Source organism: Juglans regia, chromosome 13 (assembly GCF_001411555.2).
Source record: "Juglans regia cultivar Chandler chromosome 13, Walnut 2.0, whole genome shotgun sequence".
Classification (NCBI taxonomy): Eukaryota; Viridiplantae; Streptophyta; class Magnoliopsida; order Fagales; family Juglandaceae; genus Juglans; species Juglans regia.
In genome coordinates this window covers 21,498,433-21,504,385 of record NC_049913.1, presented here as the reverse complement: position 1 = coordinate 21,504,385, position 5,953 = coordinate 21,498,433, and positions in this window count along the sequence as shown.

Below are 5,953 nucleotides of genomic sequence, written 5' to 3'. Positions count from 1 at the left end.
TCCTTATGAAGGAATATAGATTTTTTGGTTGAGTAAATGAATTGATATTTTTGGAAAGTTTCTGGATTTTATAGTTGTGTTATTAAAGTTGATATTAAGTATTAAGAGCTAACTCTCCGGACCTTCGGAATCGGGGCGTTACAGAAGGAATTTTTCTCTCTTTAGTGTTGGGGGCACAAAACTGTGGGGTGCTTTTGTCATTGCAGGTGAAGAAGTTGCACGTGAGCAGCACGTGCTTGGCTTTCCGTTGCATTTGACGATGATGGTAGACGGAATGGAGGATTAATAAGTTTTGAAAGTTAGAGGGTCCACTATGATGAAATTATTAGTTGGAGGGGTAAATTGGGAATCGCTTAAAAGTTCTAGGGGGAAAAATGAAATTTTCAAAAACAAAATGAAAGTGTGATTTGTATGAGCAATTAGACGATGATGTATATTCAACGCAAAAGAAAAAAAAAATGATGTTTGATACTCATTACTCATATTTAAAAAAACAAAAAACAAGTAGAAATCAAATAAAATTCTAATATAATTTTAAGGGCTGAATACTAAAATAGTTCATGTGGTTGATCAATAGATGGATGATTGCTCGGTGACTTCTAATTTTTTACTTCTTCATCCCTACTTTGAACTTCAATTGCCTCAGTCATTCTGTTACATCTCTTTCAGACCCACTAACGAGAGGCACATTATCACCAATAGAAATATGGCACATGTCACAATTAATGAAATTATAAAATATAATAAAAATAAAAATATTCAAAAAGATAATTTGTTTTGGTTTAAAGTTCAATTAAATAAATCAAAACTAGGAGGAGAGGTTCCCTCCCAATCAACCCCATGGAAATCTCCCAATAGAGAAATATTACTTATCATCCTCACACCACATCAACACGTGATTTGTCATTTTCATCCTTCTATTTTTTATTTTATTTTATAAAGAGTCGAGGTCACCTGTCCAATAGTTACCACTTCCCAATTTTATTAAAAAACCCTTACTTATGGCGGAGGAATACCGTGGTAACAATAACGAGAACCTGAGATATTGCAAAAAAACAAAACTCAGGTACCGACAAATCCCAAAAAAAGAAAACATCTATCATTGCCTAATGTATGGAATGCCAAGTTTGTCCATGTGAATGAGCCCCCCGAATATTGCCTTGTAAAAAGAAAACGTCATCATAATTAACGCCTTGGGATCCTTGCTTTGCCAAAAAAATCCGCCACCATATTAGCCTCTCTAAAAATATGTCGAAAACGTATGTTTAACTCACCTATAATCTCTTTCACTTCCTCCCAAAAATCTCAAAGAAACCAATATTTGCACACTCCCGATGCCAATCATCCAACTGTAATAGCCCACTAGAAATTCATTGGTAGAATTTCTATTGACTTTAGGAATCTCGTGAAAACCCATAATTTTTTACGAATCGATCAATCGTTTAGGTTTTAGTCTATCATCATGATCAGTGTTATCACTCACTATGGTGCTAGATTTATGAGTTTAATTATTTGAGATAGTTAGAAGTGTCAGAATGAGTTATGGTCTGTGCCATTAGACTCAGTGCATTATTTAGGATTTTATGGCTCAATAACCTATTTTCATAATTTCGAACGAAATGTCTGTTGAAAATTGTGAAATTATTTTTAGGGGCACTTCGGGGTTGAATTTCGGTAAACGATTTTCACTATAGGTTAATATAAATATTTAGAATTTTTTAGTACTAAGTTTATTATGTTTTTTTTTGAGTGAATAGTAATCTTGATAAGCGCACCCACTGCAGTGTTTTCAAAATCATAGTGTGAAATGTCCAAATTAGGTTGGAGGAGTTTTATTTGGACACTTGGCAAGATCTTAGCCACACTTAGTGAATGGTATTAGACACTTGGCACAAAGAAGAACCATTAGATAGATTTGTGAAGGAATCAAGATGTGAGATCATGCCACCTAAGCAAAGTTGTGTTTCATCTGTTCAACCAAATTGTGCTAGACCAAAGAGGGTTTCAACCCTAACAAAACCCTAAATGGTTGGAATCCAATTGAAACCCCAAAAGCTTGGTTGAAACCAAAACCCTAAATGGTTTTCCCAAACCCTAAAGTTGGCCTCCAAATCCTTTTTAATCCGATTTATAGCATTGTGTTTAATCACTTGATTAAATCACTTCCACATGCTATTAATTAATCAAATCTTTATTATGACATCATTATTCAACCTTTTAAACCTTGGGAATTTGATTGGGCCAAGAAAAAATTGATTTTGGGCTTGATAGCATCTCAAACCCTAACCAAACCCCCTTTAAACACCAAATTGAAGCCCACTTGGTGGGGCCCACCAAAGCCCACGAAAATTGGCCACCTTGGCAAAGCTTCTTGGAGAAGTTTCCTCCCCCACATGGCAGACCATCCACTGCCATTGGCTGCACCCAATAGTGCCTTGATGTGAAGGAGAAATCCACTCCATCAACCTCCATCAACCTCCATTCTCTGCCACCTCCAATCAAGAGTCATTCCAGCCCACAACTTCCCCCTCCAGGAGTCTATAGTCGTGCAAGGCACTTTTCATTCCATTTTATCACTTCTTTTGCCCCGTTCTTAGAGAAAAACCCAAAAGACCTCTCTCGGGCAGATTTCTGGGACATTTTACGTGGCCATTTTAGACCCTTTTTAAGTATTTTTCCAAGGTGATTCCTTCACATAAGTTGTTCATCTTTGAGTCTAGTTGCCGTGGATAGTGTATTAGTCTCATTCCATGCTCATTTGATCGGTCAAAAGTATTTTTAACCATGGAAAGGTCAGTCTGGGTGTGAAACTGGAGAGTATGTTATGTTTTGGAAGTTTTGACCAAGCTAATGGACATATCTTGGTCCGAAAATTTTATGGAGTGTTGTTAACATGTGTTTATGCATGTTCATTGAGGTTTTGTTGCATGAATAAAGCTTTTGATGATAATTTTCTTAGAGTTAGAAACTTGAAAACTGGAAGTGGAAAAACAGTTTCTGTTTTGTGAAAGTTTGAATATTTCGTGGTTTAATCTTATTCCAAAGGCTTTGATATTTTTATATGATGATCCTAAGCCTCTTATATACATGTTAGGATGTTATTTCGAAGATATTTAGTATTATTTTTAAAGATATGATTTTCTATGCAAGAGGATTTCGGTTAGGCCTAAAATTTGATGTTTTTGAGTTAGATCCATGTTTTATTAAATTTTAGCCATGTGATTTTAAGTTTGATGGTTGGATCTTCTTTAGGACACATTTTTAAACCATGTGATGTGTTAGTTTGAAGATCACATGTCTTTAAGCCATGGATCAAGAGATTGATCAAAGTTAGTTGGGAAAAACAGTTTCTATTTTGGACTAAGTTTAAAACCAAAAACTCCAAGTGTTGTTTTGTGATTTTTGGTGAGTTTTGTTTGATGATTTAAAGCATGTTTGATCTTAGGATGATGTTATGAATATGTTAGAAGTAAGATTTGATTTTTTGGAATTCTTGGAGATGTTTTTATTAAGGTCAAAACTTGTGATTTAAGGTTTACTTTTTGTTAAAAAGTTTGGGTCTTTTTACAAAAAGTTTGGTGTTGATAATTAGCTTTTTCTTAATGGATATTTTTAAGTGTGTTCTTAAACTTAGGATAGGAAGATCTTTGTTACAAAATTTTGGTTTATTCATGAGTTTTGAAACTTGAAAGAATTGCAACCAAAATCAAGACAAATGGCCTATATAGGTTTCGGCCATAGTAAGTTTTTCATAGTTGTGATTGGTTTTAAATTTTTCTGAGTTGATATTTGAGTTTGGGACAAAATTTACGTGAGGAATGTAAATTTTGGTAATTTTTGGAATTAGGATATCAAATCCTTAAGTTAAGGGTAAAATGGTCATTTGCCCACATGTAGAGGGTAAAATGGTAATTTTACTCTAAGTTTTCTATTTTCACATTTCTAATTGTTAGTAATTAATTTCTAACTTTTAGAATACCCTCTTACAGTTCCTCGTGTTTCGTGTTTTATTCTAGTAGAACGCAACGATCGAGGTAAGTTAGCTTTTAACTTACTATCAGTTTAATGTGTATGAGTGATAAGTAAGGGAACTAAAGTGTATGTATGCATATTATCATATGTGCCATGCCAAGTCATTACATATTTATCTGTTACACAGAATTTATTTTGTCACGAATTATTTATCTGTTACACAAGATATTCTGTCACGTATTTCTATACATTGCTATGCATTGCAAGTATATTATGTTAAGTTAAGTATGCTATATGTTACATGTATTTCATGTCACGTAATATTGATTATCACATGTTATGTCATGTTACGGAATATTGTATGTTACATATATGTCATGTTATGAAATGTTGTCTGTTACATTTATGTCCCAACTATGTCATGTTTGTCATCTTACGTTCATGTCACGTTACGCTACGTCAGGACTTCTGTCTTTTCGTATTCATGTCATCCCGTCTCGAATACAATATGTGTATCTCGAGAACAATCTTGTTAAGTTATTCATATCAATCACAACCCTAAGCGCTAGAATGGGGTAATATCCTAGTGAAACTCATTTGTTCACGCTGGAGTGTCTAAATAGGTGTGAAATTCCTTGGGTTGACGAAGTACAGTCAACAGGTTGCGAATATGGCCTAACTAGCTGGTCACCGGAGCGCGTCAGGCACTAACTCCGATGGAGCCAAACTTTATTTTACGTGTGTCCATAGCAAGTGTGGCACAAACAATTCATGGGGCCACAACAACTGTGGAGCATACACTACGTGAGACACAGCAATTGTGACACGTAGGATACGTGGGGCCACAACAACTGTGGAGTACGTATTAACGCACTCACAGCTGGTATAGACACATGTGTTGTGATGCAGTAATCGGCAGGGACACACGGCTCAACGGGACCTGTGTAGCACCCCGTATGGTCACTTTTAATTAAGTCTACTGAGAAAGATTCCAAGTTCATGTATTTCACGTTCAAGTCATGTTTCATGTTATGTTATGTTCAAGTTTACATTCATGTCAAGTTTCAAGTTTATGTCACGTCAAACTAAGTTTCAGTTCCAGTTCAAGTTATGTCAGCTCAAGTCACGTTATGTCAAGTCACGTTATGCTTATTATTCCATGCCATGTTATGTCAAGTCATGTTATGCTTATTATTTCATGCCATGTTATATCAGGTTATGTATTGTTTACTATTGATTTTGATTGTGCATTCATGCAATTATTGTCATGCATGCATCATTAACCTGTGTGAAGTTTTTTGTTAACTTGCTGAGATTTGTAATCAAATCTCACTGTGATAGTCCCAACTACCATTCCCTCCGAATGGTAGATCTTGTTTCATGATCTGAAAGAGAATCGGGAAACGACCAACTGGAAACGGTCGACTAAGTGACGGTGTGACTTAGATGTAGTTGCCTTAGGTTACTACTTGTATTTTGTGGAGTTCAATCTCCAGCACTCTTTTGTTCACAACCATTTTGGACTAGTGTTGTGATCTCAGTTGATTAGTATGTCTTTATGTATGAAGTATGTTGTAAGTATTTGAGATATTATAAGTTTGGTGTATAGTATTGCTTTAAAAAAAAATAATTATCCGCTGCGAATATTGCATAATGCTAGATGCATATTAGGAACATTCCATCTTATATGTCATGAACGGGGACAGGTAATCTTGTGTTGCATGTCCCGACACTTCAGATGTTCGTCCGATCCTAAGCGGAATCTGTGGGCGTCACAGAACTATCACCTTTGAATCTAATTCTACCAAAATATTCCTCAACCCCAACCGCCTACACATCTGAAGCCCATCCAGGAGAGCTCTACACTTAGCGATAGTATTCGTAGCCTGCCCATAGTAGTGAGCAAAACCCGCCATAACATCATCTCTGGAATCCCGAATAATGCCACCCCCACCGGATTCACCCGGATTACCACGAGAGC